The 20,389-nt window shown below is 47.6% G+C and overlaps 2 long non-coding RNA genes across 2 annotated transcripts; one reads left to right on the forward strand and one right to left on the reverse strand.

Moving 5' to 3' along the window:
* Positions 1-270: 270 nt before the first annotated feature.
* Positions 271-18,486, forward strand: LOC137531740 (uncharacterized). The gene is made up of 4 exons (XR_011023727.1): positions 271-502; positions 2,271-2,343; positions 9,298-9,391; positions 17,403-18,486. It is a non-coding gene; the product is annotated as an uncharacterized lncRNA (long non-coding RNA).
* LOC137531741 (uncharacterized) lies at positions 18,226-20,325 on the reverse strand. The gene is made up of 2 exons (XR_011023728.1): positions 19,718-20,325; positions 18,226-19,091 (listed from the first exon to the last, which is right to left on the reverse strand). It is a non-coding gene; the product is annotated as an uncharacterized lncRNA (long non-coding RNA).
* Positions 20,326-20,389: the final 64 nt, after the last annotated feature.

Here is a 20,389-nt window from a genome sequence, read left to right on the forward strand (position 1 = left end):
GCTTTTCGATTTGGAGGCGGGGCTTTGCAGCAGCACAGAGGGGAACATTTTGGCCAATGTCTGGCAGCTCAGGACAAAGTCTGACCCTGGAAAAGACCCTGATCACATATTATTGTTACCAAAAGGAAATTTACATCAGTTTTTTTTTTTTTTTTACCTTCACAGTGTAATTTCTACTACCGGCCGCTAGGGGGAGCTCCGGGATGTAGCCGTCTCTACTATCAGGACAGCGTCTCTCTATTACTGCTTGTTCCTGGAGCTGTTGCCGCTGTATGTCGGGTCTGAGAGCTCCTTTCTATAGGGGATACCGAGAGAGAGGTCGCACGTCTGGCTCCTCTGCTGCCGCTGCTCTGTCTGCGAAGATGCGTGCCAGTATGACGTCATGGCAGCTATTGTGACGCACATGTGCAGGTGGGCATCGCGAGAACTGCTGAGGATGGCACCTGCAGTGACATGTGACCTCTGCCCATCTGCTATTGCTATGCCACGCTAGTGGATGAAGGTGAGGTATTATGTAAAACAGGGAAAGGTGGGGGAATGTGCTGTGCTGTATATACTGCTGTACGTGCATCATGCAGTTATGTACTCAGGGGTGTGCACATGCCTATCCACACTACAATTTTGATTGGCCAATTTTACCACTGCTATGTGGTATGTGACTCTGAGCTTACTCGCATAATCTTGGTCAAAGTCAGTTGGCCCTCATGTTACATGGAGTTGGTAAAAGTGGCTTGCGTTTGGCCAATCAATTTTGGATGTGTGTATGCACCCTAAAGGTGGCCACTAACTGTCCAATTTGTAACGCAAAATCGTTCGAGCGATCAGAAATTCTGATCGGATTGGTTGTAAAACATCTCTGTTGATGGGCACAAACGATTATAAAACAATTGGATTTTTGTCAAATTAAAATTTGGCTTTTCTTGTTGGTTGTGATAGGAAGCAAAGATTGGTTCATTGATGGTATAGTGAATGATTTTTCTTCCGATCAGAATTTTCTGATCGCTCAAATGATTTTTCACTAGAAATTGGATCGTTAGTGGCCACTGGCCACCTTTAGTTACTTTTTCCCTCCCTCTACTTTAATGTGATATACACATGGTCCAACTGTTTAGAGTACTCTGGCCCGCCCCTTTGAATGTGGCTGCTTCTCCCCTCCCTGTTGCTGCCTAGTAGGCAGCTCCACCCCCATCTCTAGGCATTACCGCCCCCTTTCCGGCATCTTTGATTATCATTAGAGCAAAGCTGCATCAGCCATCATCTTGTTAGCTAAAGCAAGGCATTGAAACACTGATCTGCCCCTCAGTATGTCGCTGCTGCTGCCCTCTTCAATGCTGGTGGTGCTGTATGTATGTCCCTGTGTCTGCACACTGGCCACAATGTCCAAGCCCTTTGCCCTTCAGCTTACCTCCTTGGTATGTCCTAGAAGATTGTTAGCATCTCCTTAACCATATTGCGTCATCACACTAGCTCCAGGTTACTCATGTGCAATAGAACTTGCAGTGTCTAAAATAGCTGATTATCAGCTGGTTTTGGAGACATGCGCATTTGCCCTATAATGTTGCGCTGCCCTGCCAGCAAACCACATTGGAAGCTGCATAAAGGACTGTGCACCATTCCTTGTTTGGAGTGCAGCATTCTCCATACAGAGTGATCCATTGCTTGCTGTGGCATTGAAGTAAAGGTGTAGTCCGTACAGAGAATGGGGCAGAGCGTACGCAGAAAGGAGCAGTCTGTCCGCAGAATTCTGCACTCCGTACAGAGAATGGTGCAGTTCTTTAGACAGCTTCCGGTGTGGTTTCCAGGCAGGGCAGCACAAAATTTAGAGGAAATGCTCATGTCCCCAAAATCAGCTGATAATTGGCTGTTTCAGAAACTGAAAGTTCTTTTGCGAATGTGCATGAGTAACATGGAGCCAGCGTAATGTCACAATATGTTATCAAAAGAACAGAGCGACAGTGCCGATCCTTTTCTTTTGATTCCATTGATGATCCTGGCAGCTGCCGGATTGATCGAAACACCAGCAGCCTAAGTCAGCACATAGCTTCTGCAGCCCCCACCTCATCCACTGCAACTTGGGGTGCATACACACATGCTATTTTGATTGGCAGATGACCTCCATGTAGTAGGAAGGTCAACAGATTGTGGATTGTATGAACAGATTGTGCAGGTAAGCTCTAAAAAAAAAAAGAAAGGTAATTGCATGTGTGTACCAGGCTTTAGCATGGACATTAACTGCTCTTTGAGCTCACCTCCACCTATCATTTGCCCAGGTCTGGATGAAGAAAGAAGAGCCTGTGGTGGCCTTCGACACCTTGACCATGACGCCTGGTGAGGGATCGCTTGGTAAGTATGGTGCACTGCTTTCTGCCCACTGCCGCTACTCATTGGATTTTTTTTTTCAGTCACTGTGGGCCTGATTTGCAACACTTGGCGAGCATTGTTCTTGGGAGAACAAATCCTCTTGGGAGAACAAATCCTCTGTAGTCACTTTATTAATATTGTAAATATTGCTGCAAATGCTCAGGCCTCAGTCTTTGCCGCATTGATGGGATTGTGACCTAAATTACCTATGCAGAGGGAAGTCTATACATCCTGCAGAGGTTTCTCATGTCCTACTCCAGTCCTCCCCCATTGCCCGGGACCCTCTTGAAGTCCAGGTCTGCGCTCCCCTCTGAAGGGACCCAGCAGAAAACCTCATAGGGAAATTCTAACATGATTGGGTGGACAGCACCCTCTTGAACGGCTAGGTTTCAGATGTACACACGCACACGCACACACGCTGTCGCACATGTACTAATCGCACCACTTAATAAAGGAGAGCCATCCTGTAATTTGAAACCATTATAATATAATAACTGAATCAGGAGGCCCTACATGTGCTTATCAAATGTATTCAATACAAAACCGCTTGATATCCCCTATTAAAACCATAAAGTCAGGAGGGGAGAACTCCATCATACTTTTCCACTTCTCACCACCAGGTCATGCTCAATAGTGGTCACTCAGCCTATGCAAACCACATTGGCCACCGATATGGTTGATAGTACGTGGACCCACCACCTCACTTGGTTAAAGACGATCAATTGGGATTTATTTAGTATTTAAAAGTGTACAGAAAAAGGGTAGTCATAGGTAAGCCAGACATCAAAGTTTATATCACACCAAGTTTAGGCCCAGATTTACCTCAGAGAAGCCTTATAGGCATAGATGTCCTGGCACTTTAGACTTCTCCCTCATGAACCTCAAACCTCTGCCGAACTGCACTGCAAATGCGCTGGCTGGCTGGCCCACCTGTCACTTCTCCCTTACTTCCCTTGCCCATCATACTTAGCTACAGGTGCCCATTGGTATTAGGTAACCATAAGTACCCTCAGTATTAAGTAGCTAGAGATGCCCCCAAACATTAGGTAGCTAAAGGAACCTCAGAATTAAGTAGATAGCGGTGCCCCTGACTAAACGGAGCTCTCAGTGGAATGCCGAGAATAGGGTGAGTAATCTCTCATTTATACTCTCATCAGGACTCTGCATAGGGAAGGAGGGAGGCACTCATGGAGGGGAGTGGGCCACATTTCCATCATTAGAAACCTGTAGGCACGTGCCTCCAGTGTCTTATGGTAAATCTAGCTCTGACCAAGACAATACAAAACAAGGCATATAGAGACAGACATTAACCATCTTGCAGACCTCGGTACTTAAAGGACAACCGAGGTGACACAATGAGAGAGACCTATGTATGTACAGTGCCAAGCTTATAAATAACTGTGCTGTTCTCCTTTTTTTTTCTTTTCTTTCTGTGCCTGAAAGAGTTAAAAATCACGTATGCAAGTGACAGTTTTTGTTCGGGTCGGGACTGGTTCAGACGATATTGTAACCCTCACTGATAACAAATTACAGCCATAAAACACTTTCCTGTCTATAAATGGCTTCTGAGAGCAGGAGAGAGATAAAAGGGGTCATTAGTACATAGATTTGAGCTCTGGCATACTTCAATGCTTGTATCATTGAGTAGAGACAATGAAACAGTAAAAAGTAGATTTAAATATAAAATAAAACCGTGGGATATCTTAAAAAGTCATTTTTAGGAAAGGGATAATGGATACAATTGTTTATCTCATCAGCTTATTTTCACCTCTGGTGTCCTTTAAAGGAGTTTTCAGGCAATTATAAGCAAAATAAGTGCTACTTACCCAGGGCTTCGTCCAGCCCCAAGCTCCTAGCATGTCCCTCGCTACAGCGTCAGGTTGGCCTGACGTCATCGTCGAGGACCGGGAGGCAGCGGCCACAAACGGTTGACGGCGGAGCTGTAGTGAGGGACATGCTGGGAGGTTTGGTGCTGGACGAAGCCCTGGGTAAGTAGCACTTATTTTGCTTATAATTGTCTGATAACTCCTTCAAAACACAGGGGCGTTTCTAGGGTCCTTGGAGATCGGGGGCACCTGTGGGCACCAGGCAGGGAGGTATATGCGGCGCGCGCAAAAAATGGGCGTGGCCATGCGGTGAGTGGGCGTGGGTGGGGCCAAATGTACATGAACTTAGCAGCGGTGTAAGCTACAGATAACGGGCCTGCCCATCGAAATATTGGATGGAGCCCCCTGTCCTTTATTTGGATAATTTACAATCAGTATAGGCATAGATCAAAGATGTATACGCACATACAATTTTGATTGGTCAATCACTGACCCCCAGTTTTACCACCCCCGTGTAGTAAGTGGGCCAACAGACAATGAATTTTATGAACAGAGCTAAAATTGGCTAATCAAAATTGTATGTGTGTACCAGGCTTTACAGCTACTGTACATACTGAAAGTAGCAGGGATCAGCATACAATATAGCTGGTTTACAATCAGTAAAGGCACAGAGTAACACCTTACACTGTACACACTGGAGGTAAATCCGCACACAGTGCAGGCACTAGAGAACAGCGTATACTGTACATACTGTAGGCAGCAGAATTCAGCACACTGCAGCTAGCGTGCCAAAAATATGAGGATCACGTTGTGCGTCGTGCTTATCGTGCCGCACCGAAAAATGGGTGGGCCATGGACCAGAATATAGGTGTGGTAACGGCCGGGTGGAGACAAATTTACATGAACCTAGCAATGGTGGGACATTAGATTATGACAGTGGTGGCGAACCTTTTGGAGGCCGAGTGCCCAAACTGCAATCCAAAAGTCACTTATCTATCGCAAAGTGGCAACCGCAATTTAAACTAAATACTGTACAAACGTTTTAACTCATACATGAACATTATGGAAAATCCAAGTTGAAAATAAACTGTGAAGATAAACAATTTCATCCATCCTACTCCTGAAAAATGTATTCATTTTTTTAGAACCGCCCAGTTTTATTTTCTGTTTTAAAAAGCTAAAAAAGTAGGTTTAATGCTATTGTCTCATATGATAAGGATTCAGCTTTTCCCATAGTCTCGCATTTAGCAATCATGTGACCCCCAAAAAGACAAATTCAGTAATCATGAGGCCCCCAACAAATCATGAGGCCCCCAACAAGACAAATTCAGCAATCATGAGGCCTCCAACAAATCATGAGGCCCCCAACAAGACAAATTCAGCAATCTTGAGGCCCCCAACAAATCATAAGGCTCCCAACAAGACAAATTCAGCAGTCACGAGGCACATAAATAGACAGCATTTCACATAAATAGGCAGAATGCCCCCTTAATATGGTAGCCCCCCAAGTTAGGTAGTGAGTGACAGGGACCCCCAGGTTAGCTAGTGAGTGACAGGCGCCTCCAGTTAGGTAGTGAGTGACAGGGACCCCGATAGTGAGTGCCAGGGAGCCCCTTTAGGTAGTGAGTGCCAGGGAGCCCCTTTAGGTAGTGAGTGCCAGGGAGCCCCTTTAGGCAGTGAGTGAGTGCCAGGGAGCCCCTTTAGGCAGTGAGTGCCAGGGAGCCCCTTTAGGCAGTGAGTGCCAGGGAGCCCCTTCAGGCAGTGAGTGAGTGCCAGGGAGCCCCTTCAGGCAGTGAGTGAGTGCCAGGGAGCCCCTTCAGGCAGTGAGTGAGTGCCAGGGAGCCCCTTCAGGCAGTGAGTGAGTGCCAGGGAGCCCCTTCAGGCAGTGAGTGAGTGCCAGGGAGCCCCTTCAGGCAGTGAGTGAGTGCCAGGGAGCCCCTTCAGGCAGTGAGTGAGTGCCAGGGAGCCCCTTCAGGCAGTGAGTGAGTGCCAGGGAGCCCCTTCAGGCAGTGAGTGAGTGCCAGGGAGCCCCTTCAGGCAGTGAGTGAGTGCCAGGGAGCCCCTTCAGGCAGTGAGTGAGTGCCAGGGAGCCCCTTCAGGGAGCGAGTGAGTGACAGGGAGGCCCTTCAGGGAGCGAGTGAGTGACAGGGAGGCCCTTCAGGGAGCGAGTGAGTGCCAGGGAGCCCCTTTAGGGAGCGAGTGAGTGCCAGGGAGCCCCTTTAGGGAGCGAGTGAGTGCCAGGGAGCCCCTTTAGGGAGCGAGTGAGTGCCAGGGAGCCCCTTTAGGGAGCGAGTGAGTGCCAGGGAGCCCCTTTAGGGAGTGAGTGCCAGGGAGCCCCTTTAGGGAGTGCCAGGGAGCCCCTTTAGGGAGTGCCAGGGAGCCCCTTTAGGGAGTGCCAGGGAGCCCCTTTAGGGAGTGCCAGGGAGCCCCTTTAGGCAGTGAGTGCCAGGGAGCCCCTTTAGGCAGTGAGTGCCAGGGAGCCCCTTTAGGCAGTGAGTGCCAGGGAGCCCCTTTAGGGAGTGAGTGCCAGGGAGCCCCTTTAGGGAGTGAGTGCCAGGGAGCCCCTTTAGGGAGTGAGTGAGTGCCAGGGAGCCCCTTTAGGGAGTGAGTGAGTGCCAGGGAGCCCCTTTAGGGAGTGAGAGTGCCAGGGAGCCCCTTGAGTGAGTGCCAGGGAGCCCCTTGAGTGAGTGAGTGCCAGGGAGCCCCTTTAGGGAGTGAGTGCCAGGGAGCCCCTTTAGGGAGTGAGTGAGTGCCAGGGAGCCCCTTTAGGGAGTGAGTGCCAGGGAGCCCCTTTAGGGAGTGAGTGAGTGCCAGGGAGCCCATTTAGGGAGTGAGTGCCAGGGAGCCCCTTTAGGGAGTGAGTGAGTGCCATTGGGAGCCCCTTTAGGGAGTGAGTGAGTGAGTGCCAGGGAGCCCCTTTAGGGAGTGAGTGAGTGCCAGGGGGAGCCCCTTTAGGGAGTGAGTGAGTGCCAGGGGGAGCCCCTTTAGGGAGTGAGTGCCAGGGGGAGCCCCTTTAGGGAGTGAGTGAGTGCCAGGGGGAGCCCCTTTAGGGAGTGAGTGCCAGGTGGAGCCCCTTTAGGGAGTGAGTGCCAGGGGGAGCCCATTTAGGGAGTGAGCGAGTGCCAGGGGGTGTCCCTTTAGGGAGTGAGTGAGTGCCAGGGGAAGTCCCTTTAGGGAGTGAGTGAGTGCCAGGGAGGCCCCCCCGCCGCCGCTCCCCCCTTACCTCGTAGCAGACCTCAGGATCAGCGGCGACCCGACCTGTAAGAGCGGGCGCTGGACGCACCCGCTCGATATGTGGAAGTGATGTCACTTCCGCATATCAGTGCGGGCGCTGGGTCGTAGCGCCCGCACGATTGGTCGCCGGCCCGCCGCCTGATCCTGAGGTCTGAGTGACGCGGCGGCGGCGGCTGGAGGGAGCCGCTGCTAGAGGGGGCGGCCGGGCGGAGATCCGTGGCACCCCAGGACAGATTGGGGGCACGTGCCCCCCGAAAATAGGGCTAGCGACGCCCCTGTCAAAACATATGGCCTTAGGCCCCAGAGTCGGCCAGGCCTCTTAGACGCTGAAGCAAAAAAAAATTATGATATGAATTGGTTGTGTATGAATGGATAATTACTAGAACATTAGAAGCAAAGAAAATATTCTCATATTTTTATTTTTGGTTATAGTGTTTTTATAACATTGCATCATTCTCTAATATTTGCAGTTAATACACTACTCAGCATTCTACATGATTTTACAGAGCAGCCCAGCAAACTTTTGACCTGGCTTCAGGCAGAGAAAAAGAAAATAGTGACTGACACTTGAGATAACATTCAGAAGAGGAGCTCTCTGCGACTTTGAAAGTCGTGGAGCTCAGTGGCTTTTTTGCATAGATAACTGGAGTTTCTTAACTCTCCCTGTACTGGAAACAATATTAGACACACATCTCTGCTCCTAATGTTTTATTTCTTAGCTGTACTACACATACAAATCATTATAATTTTTTTTTCGCTTCACTGTCTCTTTAACCTCCTGAGCGGTATGGACGAGCTCAGCTCGTCCATCACCGCCGGAGGCTGCCGCTCAGGCCCTGCTGGGCCGATTTTCTTCAAATAAAGTGCAGCACACGCAGCCGGCACTTTGCCAGCCGCGTGTGCTGCCTGATCGCCGCCGCTCTGCGGCGATTCGCCGCGAGCAGCGGCGAAAGAGGGCCCCCCTAGCCGCCTGAGCCCTGCGCAGCCGGAACAAAAAGTTCCGGCCAGCGCTAAGGGCTGGATTGGAGGCGGCTGACGTCAGGACGTCGGCTGACGTCCATGACGTCACTCCGCTCGTCGCCATGGCGACGATCTAAGCAAAACAAGGAAGGCCGCTCATTGCGGCCTTCCTTGTTTATTCTGGGCGCCGGAGGCGATCGGAAGAACGCCTCCGGAGCGCCCTCTAGTGGGCTTTCATGCAGCCAACTTTCAGTTGGCTGCATGAAATAGTTTTTTTTTAATTAAAAAAAACCCCTCCCGCAGCCTCCCTGGCGATCTCAATAGAACGCCGGGGAGGTTAACCTGCCTGGCGTTCTATTAAGATCGCCAGGGAGGCTGCGGGAGGGTTTTTTTTTAATAAAAAAAAAACTATTTCATGCAGCCAACTGAAAGTTGGCTGCATGAAAGCCCACTAGAGGGCGCTCCGGAGGCGTTCTTCCGATCGCAATGAGCGGCCTTCCGTGTTTCGCTTACCTCGTCGCCATGGCGACGAGCGGAGTGACGTCATGGACGTCAGCCGACGTCCTGACGTCAGCCGCCTCCGATCCAGCCCTTAGCGCTGGCCGGAACTTTGTTCCGGCTACGCTGGGCTCAGGCGGCTGGGGGGACCCTCTTTCGCCGCTGCATGCGGCGGATCGCCGCACTGCAGAGGCGATCAGGCAGCACACGCGGCTGGCAAAGTGCCGGCTGCGTGTGCTGCTTTTTATTTGAGCCAAATCGGCCCAGCAGGGCCTGAGCGGCAGGCTCCGGCGGTACTGGACGAGCTGAGCTCGTCCAGACTGCTCAGCAGGTTAAGTATATAGCTATACAGTTACGTCAGAGAAACTGATTGAAAGTCCTTTACATAGTGCACTTACCTGGTTTTGTTTTCCCCTAGGGATATTGCAGCCCGAAACTGCCTTCTGACTCACACCAGCAGTGGTCGTGTGGCTAAACTAGGTGACTTTGGAATGGCACGTGACATTTTACAGGTAAGAATCTAAAGTCTGAGTATTACCCTGTGGTACCATCTTGATTCATAACTATTACCACTAGGGCTTGTAAACACAAGTATGAAACAGGTGCATACTCGTACACGGAGGGAAGTGTGGGCCTGAAGAGGATCTTGGTCAGCGGTGGGGTTGAGGATGACATGGGAAGCCTCTGGGGCAATTTCAAGTTGCTAAAAAGTTAATCTGTAGATTAGATAAAAATATATCTCTTTGGTGAAAAGATATGGAGGCTGCAATATTTATTTCCTTTTAAACAAAACAAGTAGCCTGGCAGCCTTCCTGGTCCTGTGTCTTTAATACTTTTAGCGGTAGACCCTGAACAAGCATGCAGCAGATCAAGTACTCTGACTCAGGTTTTACTGGATTAGCCATATGCTTGTTCCAGAGTTTTGACTCAAGATACTATGTATGCCAGAAGAGAAACAGGACTGCCAGGTAAGTGGCATTGTTTACAGAGAAATACATTTGGCAGCCCCCATATCACTCTTACATTGGTTTCCCTTTAAGAGAAAAGCTAATTAAATAACTGCCTGTCTTTTTGTATTGTACCATGTAACCTTTATAATGCTCTGTCTGGAGTATTGTTTCCATCTTGCTGTCCCTCTCAGAAAATGCGTAAGATGTGTGTTTCTCTTTTTTTTTTTTTTTTTTTTAGAGCAGAGTTACTCTCAAAAGGGAGGGAGAGCTGTGCTGCCTGTGACGTGGATGCCACCTGAAGCCTTTCTAGAAGGAATATTTACCTCCAAGACAGACTGTCATCTGCTCACTACCCACACTTCTTTTTCTAAACACAGCTATAACTAGGACTTTTTACTGTCTGCCATTAAGCGGTTAGGATTTTCTACCATAACCTGTGACATATCAGATCATAGTGAAAGTTGCTAAGAGGTGTGTGTGAATTAGTGGTTGTTAAATGAAGGTGCATTCAGCATCCTCACTAGAAGGGATTTTTTTCCCTTACTAACTCCAGGATAACCCAGGTTTATTCAAAAGGAAACTGTGACTGCAGTCCCACAACCTTTCAGCAATCCCCCTCCTTCCCCCTTCATGCTTTACTATTACCCAAGTGAGGGCTGCAATCACAGTAGCAGACAGTCTTTAAAAAATCCAGTCCACATTAAGGGCCCGTTTCCACTTGTGCGGTGGGAATCACAGCGGTAAAAATTTGCATGCGGATGCGCATTTCGCATGCGGTTATGTGCAAATTTTCATGCGAATTCGCATACGATTTTGCATGGATGACCATGTATGCGAATTTAACCATGGCAGTGCCTGTGTGCTTTTCCATTGATTCCATGCGAAATCGTATGCGAATTTGCATGAAAATTCGCATACCAATACCGCATGCGAATTCCCTATTAAATACATTGTATGCGATTCGCATAGTGGTGTGCGGTATGCAAATTCTGATGGCTCTGCCGTGCAGATTTTTTCTGCACAGAAAAATGCAAAGGAATCCTGACAAATGGAAACAGTCCCATCCACTTGTATTGGCTATGCGAATTCGCATGCGGCAAACGCATGCAAATTCGCGATAGTGGAAACAGGCCCTAATGGTTTCGCTTATGCTATTCCCTGTGGATTCTCAGAGATCACTGGAGATGCCCAATACTGGAGTTACTTACCGTACTTTCCGCCGTATAAGACACACTTTTTCTCCCCCCAAAATGGGGAGAAAAAGTCCCTGCGTCTTATACGGCAAATGCAGGAAATCCCCGACTTACGAACGCCCGCCGATAAGAACCGCGACCCGCCGCCATCGGGGATTCCCTGCATTGGCTTGCTGTGTGGCCCGCTCCCCTTTCCCTTGTAATCAGTGTGGTGGCGGCATGTATGTATCGGCGCTGCCGGTATCACTGCCGGGCTCCCTGCGCTGACAGCTTTCCCAATCTTCCCTCCCCGCATATGTGCGCCCCCTGGTGTCCGCGCTGCCCCCGCTTGTGTGTCCGCTCCCCCCCGGGTGTCAGCATAGCGCTAGGCAGTCATACTTACTCTAGCCGCTCTCCGGGAATGCAGACCTGGTCTCCTCTCTCGTCGCTCCTCTAGTGATGGCTTCTGTAATACGCGTCATTGATGAAGCCATCACTAGAGGAGCGACGAGAGAGGAGACCAGGTCTGCATTCCCGGAGAGCGGCTGGAGTAAGTATGACTGCCTAGCGCTATGCTGACACCCGGGGGGGAGCGGACACACAAGTGGGGGCAGCGCGGACACCAGGGGGGGGCGCACATATGCGGGGAGGGAAGATTGGGAAAGCTGTCAGCGCGGGGAGCCCGGCAGTGATACCGGCAACGCTGATACATACATACATGCCGCCGCCACCACACTAATTACAAGGGGAAGGGGAGCGGGCCACACAGCACACAGCAAGTGATCATATGGGGGGAGCCCGGCAGTGACACCGGCAACTCTGATACATACATGCCGCCGCCGCCACACTGATTACAAGGGGAAGGGGAGCGGACCACACAGGGAGATGGGGGAAGGGGCATCTGAGGGCACATGGGGAACACCTGGGGGCAACACCTAAGAGCACATGGGGGCACCTGAGGACTACACTAATGGCACATGGGGACACTGGGGGCCACACTGGGACCACCTAATGGCACATGAGGGACACCTGGGGGCCCACTGGGAGCACCCAAGGGCACATGGGGGACATCTGAGGACTACACTAAGGGCACATGGGGACACTGAGGGCACATGTGGGACACCTGGGGGCCACACTGGGAACACCCAAGGGCACACGGCGGACACCTGAGGACTACACTGAGGATAACTAAGGGCACATGGGAGACACTAAGGACACCTGGGGGCCACACTGGGAACACCTAAGGGCACATGGGGGACACTAATGACACATGCGGGACACCTGGGAGCCACACTGGGAACACCTAGGCGCACATGGGGGACACTGAGCGCACATGGGGGACACCTGGGGGCTACACTGGGAACACCCAAGGGCTGACAGGGGACACCTGAGGACTACACTGAGGATACCTAAGGGCACATGGGAGACACTAAGGACACATGCGGGACACCTGGGGGCCACATTGGGAACACCTAAGGGCACATGGGAGACACTAAGGACACATGCGGGACACCTGGGGGCCACATTGGGAACACCTAAGGGCACATGAGGGACACTGAGCGCACATGGGGGACACCTGAGGACAAATGGGGACACCTGAGGGCACATGGGGGAATATTGAGGACATTAATTGGGGGTAGAACACCTACAAGACGCTTCTGGAATATAGACGCATCAGGTTTAGTATATATTCTTTTTTTCCCCCTGGTTTTTGCCCTCAAAACCTGGGTGCGTCTTATATTCCAGAGCGTCTTATACGGCGCGAAATACGGTACCAAAGAAGAGGCGATTCTCCAGAAACTTCCCACATCTTTTTCGAGACCACCGCAGCTGCAGGGACCCTCTGAAAGTTTGTGGCTGCGCTCATCTTTGTGTACGAGCACAGCTGTCCTGCTCATACATGGTGGGGAGCGCGGCCACGAGAACATATCCACAAAGCACTTGTCGTATATATATATATATATATATATATATATATATATATATATATATATATATATATATATATATATATATATATATATATATATATATATATATATATATATATATATATATATATATATATATATGTATGTAGACCTCCTGGGCTCCACGTTAAGCAAGGAAAGAATAGGTCAGGGTTGCTTTACATAATATTAGTCTTTGGGCCATAAAAGTATAGTTATGACTTCCAATCTATTACAGGTCCTTTGGAGTGCTGCTGTGGGAGATCTTCTCACTAGGATATATGCTGTACCCATGCACATAAAAAATGCAAGTTCGATACTTTCCTCAGTAGGGGGAAAGCCAGAATTTAAAAGTAGCTCGCGAGCCAAAAAAGTGTGGGCACCCCTGCCATACAGGCTGTATCCTGCGCCCAAATCTCCTGCGCCGTTTCCTCTTGTACACTCTGGTACAAAATCACATACTTAGAGAAACTCCGACCAAGAATTGAACTTTATCCCAATCAGTAGTTGATACCCCCTTTTACATGAGAAATCTATTCCTTTTCACAAACAGACCATCAGGGGACGCTGTATGACTGATATTGTGGTGAAACCTCTCCCAAAAGAAGCTGAGTACCGAGGTACTTCTGGCAGTTTCCTGTCTGTGAATCCTGTTACATTGTGGGAAATAGCTGTTTACAGCTGTTTCCAACTGCCAAAATAGCAAGCAGCAGCTACATCACTTGCCAGCAGTAAAAATGTCACCATGTAATGTCAGAATATAAATCAGGGATTTAAAATATTTTACAATGGGCAAACACTAACTAAATCATTTATACATAATTATTGTAAAAATGAAGCACTTTTATTACATTATTTTCACTGGAGTTCCTCTTTAAGAAGAGGGAAGCCTCTGGATCCTAATCCTTCCCTCTGGGGGCAGAGCACAGACCCTCCTAAGTTCTCTCACAAGGGCTTGTCAGTAATCTGATCAGGGCTGCGCTCCTCTTGAGGCATGAGAGTGTCCACGCTTGTCTAATAAGCCAAAGCCGCTCATGCACAAGCAGCTTCATGCTACTGTGCAGGTGTGGCCTTGCTTATGCTAGAAGAGTGCAGTCCACGATAAGCTGAGGGATCAAAGGACAGCGAGGAAGCCTCATTAGGATGCAGAGGCTTCCATCTCCTTAGGCAAGTATTTTTATGTAACTATATTACAGACGAACATTGGCAATACAAGTTCGGCTGGCACACCAATATCAATAATCAAGCAGTTTATTGTATGCACAACATGACAATTGTTTCGGGGCCACAGCGGGTCCCCTTCATCAGATAAAGTACAGACATACAGACGAACATTGAGGTACAGACATCCTGCACTTATTAGACATTTAAAATATTATTATAAAAACCTATAGGCCACACAAATAGGAAATCCCTAACTGGTATCTCCCAATTATCACTCCTTTTATCTGTGCATATTTACATTTTTAAGAACATTTCTGCTATTAAAAGGTGCATTCATATGTACATACTGTTGCTTTCAGGGAATGGGACGCGATCCCTCAGGCAACCGCTCAGGGATGAGTGCTGTACAGACAGATGGATAGACCACAGTTTAGTGATGCATTCTATTGCTATGGAAGAGGAGGCGGGACCATAGCATGGAGCACGGCAGAACAATGCAGCCAGCTGAGACAATCTGGCACTATAGATCACTCAGGGATGCATTGGGGCCACCAGACATACCCTAGATCAGTGGTTCCCAACATTTTATGAGGTATCGCCCCTTAGGGGAAGACTACTCACCCCTGTCGCCCCCCCCCTTATCTTAGTACGGTATACCCTTACGCCAGGTGGTGGTGCCAGTGGAGGGGGTAGCGCTGTGACCTTGCCAGCTAAAAATAGCTGGTGACTCAACTACTTTGCGCCAATTCCCTTACCGGTGTAATGTCAGCTATTGCAGCCCCGCACGTTGTGCAGCCCCGCATGCGCAGTAGGAGCCTGCGTCCCATTAAATTGTGCAGCCACGTAAAACGTCCTAAATATCTCCGCTTCCGCACCATGTACACTCCCGAAATTTTCAGGGGAGGGAGGGGACCCCCAGATCTAGCTCTGTGCCGAATTGCAGCCCCCGAGCCCCGCTGGTTCCCGAGACTGATTGCAGCAAACCTATCTCGGAACTAGCGGGGCTCGGGGGCTGCAATTCGACACAGAGCTAGATCTGGGGGTCCCCTCCCTCCCCTGAAAATTTCGGGAGTGTACGTGGTGCGGAAGCGGAGATATTTCAGGTAAATAATATCTAACTTCCCACTGAGCATGCGCGATACTCAGTGAGGAAGGCTGCTTCCGGGCTGCAATATCTGACATTACACCGGCGCGTGACCAACGAGCCCTGAGGAATTACGCAACTCTATCATGCACACTTGCATATTTTAAACAGATCATATTTTTTGCCCATAATTTTCTTAAAAACGAGTGACACTGCGACACTTTATTTTTCTGCCTTTTCATACTGATCGCCCCCCACAAATTTACCGCCCCCCCTTAGAACCCAAATCGCCGACCTGGGGGTTGGGAACCACTGCCCTAGATTCTCAGCAGAGGCAGTCCTGAGCAACCACCTCGGCTGAGAACTATGCTGAAATTTAAGAGCCTGCATTTATATGTATAGTGAAAACTTGAACTACCTCAATTAACGTATTGTGTTCTCTCTGCCTCTGTTTATAAAAATGTTGGAATCTACTGGTGAATTACAGCAGTATTACGGTTTATGGAAGGCAGTAATACGCTGCTATTTATAAAAGTACAGATAAATGTTTATTCTCCAGCTCTAATGTTTTACTTTTAATTTAAAGTTGGAGTTCACCATCTACATCCTATGGGATGTGAGGGGACAGACCCCACCTAGTAGACATCTGCACTAATGCACCCTGAATTCATTGAAGTGAATGGAGAAGGGGGGTTAGATAAAAAGAACCCGAGGTAGGCATTTTAAATCTTATGAGAACACAGAGGCATGTCTCTGTGCCTTGCTATTGCCGTCTCTAGTCGCCCCCCCCCCCCCCCCGTAAAAAGTGCCAGGCTAGCGACAATCTCCTTGTTGCTAGCCCTGTATTTACCTGCAGCGTGTCAATTAGTCAGCGCTCTCCCACCACTGTCCCTGCCGCGGCCTGCCTCCGTGAGCTTCCTCCAATCAGAAGCTAAGCCGTGACCTGGGAGGTACTTCCTGGGCCCGAAACTAGAATTGTGCAGAAGTGTATTGAAAAAATACGCTTCCACGCATGCAGGTCTCAGCACAAACGCAAAAAATGTAAAAAAAAAAACAAAAAAACACATCGCCATAGACTTGCATGACTTCCGGTTGCCGCACGTCTCCGCGCATGCCGACCCCTAACACGCTGTTGTGGCAAACCTTGTGTCGCCATAGACTTACATGACTTCCAGTCCGCCGCAGAGGTGGCGTGGTAACATTTGTTTGTCCATGTGGTAGATTGCCTACCTCTGGCGCACCGCATACTGTATGAAAGCACCCACGGGCTTTCATTAGCATAGCAGTGAGATGCTGTAAAATGACCCATTGTGTGAAAGGACCCAAAAGTTTTGGTCAAAACAATCAAGTCTTGAAAACAGATCATTTCTATTGAACTGTATGCGGTCAGCTTCAATTTACTGGAGACCGCTATATTAACCATACCCTTGGCTTAGAGCAGGGATATCAGACTCCAGTCCTCAATAGCTGAAGTCCTCACACGTTTTTGGCAAAGCTCAAATTAATTGATGGGACTAAGGGCTCATTCACACTGAGAGTTTGCATAATTTTTAATTTTTTTTTAAAGCCCTGGCGATTTTGCAAATCGCCCTAAAAGTGCATGTGCAATGATTTCCTCTGACAGTGTTCACATGTAAGAGTTTTGATTTCCTTGAAATTGCAATTGTGCTTCATGTACCATTTTCTGAGCACTTTGGCTCAATGGAAGGTACAGGGAAATAGCAAAATGCTTGAAAAAGCACTTTTATGAATAAATACATTGTATTTATTTATTTTCTGCTACAAGAGTTTACTTCCTGACTGATGTCAGGAAGTGAAAATCTTAATCACTAAGCAAAAGCACTTAGAAAAGAGCTTACAAAAGTGCTTTTCTAAGCGCAAAGTGCAGGAAAAAAGCTCAATAAATTGCTCAGCGCTTGCGATAGCACTGGCGTTTTTATAATGTGAACAAAGCCTAAATCAGAAAAGGTGTGGTTCATCAACTAGAACACCTTTCTCCATTTCTCAGTCCATCCTAAACATTGGCATGGATATGGCCCTCCAGGACTGGCGTTTGACACCTATGTTTTACAGCGTGGACATATTGTTGGGTTGCCGAGCAGTTTTGTGTTTTAGTATTGATGCCACTGCGTGTATGTGTATGTATATATATATATATATATATATATATATATATATTCCTCACCAGTTATCATATCTTTCAGGATCCTCATGTCAACAGTGAACTTCCTGTAGAAAGTGGCCCAGCTCCAGAAGACGAAGGTAGTGTGATAATGCGCCCAACCAGTTGCAACGGCATGACTCCTGATTTGCAACCCTTCTCTCCCGGCTATGCTGGACACGCAAACAATGGAACATAAGCTAGCAGATATTCCTGAGGAATTACCCGAGAAAAACTTGGTAGGCTGGAGCCTCAGAGCCCCCAGTCTACAATGTGCTGGTGAAATTCCAGAGGTTTCATGGGCTCCATCAAACCCAATCTCCAGCACAGAGACAAAACCCCAAATTGCAAACTAAAGAACAATTCCAAAAACCTCTGTAAGCCAACGTACGGGTCTTGGGTCATGAAGAGCACCTGCTGACGTGCTTAACCATCCTAGTGTTCAGCTAGGAGAAGACTCAGGTTCAAACCTTGGGACTGTAGGAGCTTCATCCACCTCCGTGATTGGTGCCAAATGCTGCACTCTCTCAGCAGCAGTGATCTGATGCCACGGTACTTACTGCTGATTGGAGCAGCATGCACTTATCATGCCTAAGGGCACCCCTGGCACAGTGTCTGGGACTGGTGGTAGCAGATATTGCAATATGAAGGTATTGTGGGGGACACCTGGTGCCAATCTGAATGGCACCCCCCCTCCCCCTCCCAGACACACACACACACACACACACGTTTAAAAAAAAAAGTTAAAAATATTCCATAAATGGTTGCCTTAGGGACTCAGTGTTATTTTAATATGTGTGTCATGAGGGTGTATGACTTATTTTCGTACATAATGGCTTGCAATTGACTGGGCACAAAAACCCAAACCAGAAAAAAAATACACCTTTATTTCCAAATAATATATTGGCGACATACATTGTACTAGGAACACAATTTAAATGTGATAGCTGGCACTAACTGGCAAATAAAATAGGTGGGTTTTATTTATAGTAGCATTGCTTATTTTAAAACTATAGGAGATGGAATTAGGTGGGAACATTTTTAAATTTTTTTTCTTGTTTTTGCCTATAGAATGCATAGAAAATAATTACTGAAAACAAGTATTGCCCACAAAAAGCCTATTTTGTGGCGAAAAGAAAAAACAAGATATACATCATTCACGTGTGAGAAGCAGTGATAAAGTTATGGCCAAATGAATGGGAGGAGTGCTGACAAGTGAAAATGGCTTTTGGCGTTAAAGGGAACCTAAACTGAGAGGGATATGGATTTTTCCTTTTAAACAATACCAGTTGCCTGGCAGTCCTAATGATCTCATTCGCTGCAGTAGTGTGGCTGAGTAGTGTGGCTGAATCACACACCTGAAAAAGCATGTGGCTAATCCAGTCTTACTTCAGTCAGAGCACCTGATCTGCATGCTTGTTGAGGGGCTGTGTCTAAAAGTATAAGAGACACAGGATCAGTAGGAGTGTCGGGCAACTGGTATTATTTTAAAAGAAAATATCCATATCCTTCTCAGCTTAGGTTCCCTTTAAAGGTAAAATGGCCTGTGGTTACTATGCTGGGAGTGTGTGGCCTAGGCTTTGTCCTAGTGACCTCATATTTGTCATCCTCCAGAGCTACAGTGTAAGAATCAACTTTATGAAAGTAGTCTGGACTAGATGTACATAGATTTTAGGTTTGTGATTTGGAATAGGATTATTGATAAATTACCGTAAACACATTTGTAAAACACCTAAGGCCACATACAGACATCAGACCATAGTCTTTGGAAAATGAAAGATCACAGACCAATCTTACCACCCTTCCTGTAGTATAAGAGCCATAATCTACACAGTCTTTTCTATGGAGCTGAACTCCACATCAGAAAAAAATCATTGCAAGATGCTGCACACACAGATGCTGGACAGACACAAAAGATCAGTATCTGCAAAAGATCTGTTCCTGCCAAAAATCCATTCCTGCAAATTGCAATGATAGTCTATGAGATCTGCAGATCATCATACACACATGATTTAACTGACATTCATCTGCAGATCAGATCCACCAGGATGGATTTTCAGATCTGCAGATGAATGTCAGTTAAATCATGTGTGTATGATGATCTGCAGATCTCATAGACTATCATTGCAATTTGCAGGAATGGATTTTTGGCAGGAACAGATCTTTTGCAGATACTGATCTTTTGTGTCTGTACAGCATCTGTGTGTGCAGCATCTTGCAATGATTTTTTTCTGATGTGGAGTTCAGCTCCATAGAAAAGACTGTGTAGATTATGGCTCTTATACTACAGGAAGGGTGGTAAGATTGGTCTGTGATCTTTCATTTTCCAAAGACTATGGTCTGATGTCTGTATGTGGCCTAAGGCAATAGTCACCTTGGCCTCAATTCACTAAGCTTAACTCCTGTCTTCCATTTCTGGAGTGGTCACCACCATGGTGATGAGGCATGTCGTATTCAGGAAACATTTTACCTCAGGCAAACCTAAAGTTAACTCTTAAATCCTTAAAATAACTCCACAGTTAAAGACAGGCTGTTTATTAACTGCGTGTGAAAATAACTACAGAGGAGGTAACTTAAGGAATGAAGAGATAAGATAACTCTCTTACTGTGTGGAGGTAAGTTTTCTCTTGCCTTATCTCCAGCATGATGCATTTATCACATTGTCACCATTCTGTGTTTGTTACCTTGACAAAGGGGACCCCAAGGGGCCCCGAAACGAATCGTTGGTATATGGAATGGCATGTGTCACTTAACTTGAATTAAAACATTGAACTTGGTTCATTAAGAGTGTGCGGATCATCTGGATTCTTTCATATGTGACTTCGATCCAGCACCTCCACGGTGGTGTGCAATTCCATACGGACTTGTGGATTACCTACAAAAGGAGGTAACTTAAGGAAATAAAGAGATAAGAGAACTCTCTCACTGTGCCGTGGTAATGCTGAATACACACGGTGCATTCGTGCACTCGATTTCCCGCTCAATTCCCGTTGATTCGTTTATTTCCAATTTATTTTATGTCCAATTAAT

Source organism: Hyperolius riggenbachi, chromosome 9 (genome assembly GCF_040937935.1).
Source record: "Hyperolius riggenbachi isolate aHypRig1 chromosome 9, aHypRig1.pri, whole genome shotgun sequence".
Lineage (NCBI taxonomy): Eukaryota > Metazoa > Chordata > Amphibia > Anura > Hyperoliidae > Hyperolius > Hyperolius riggenbachi.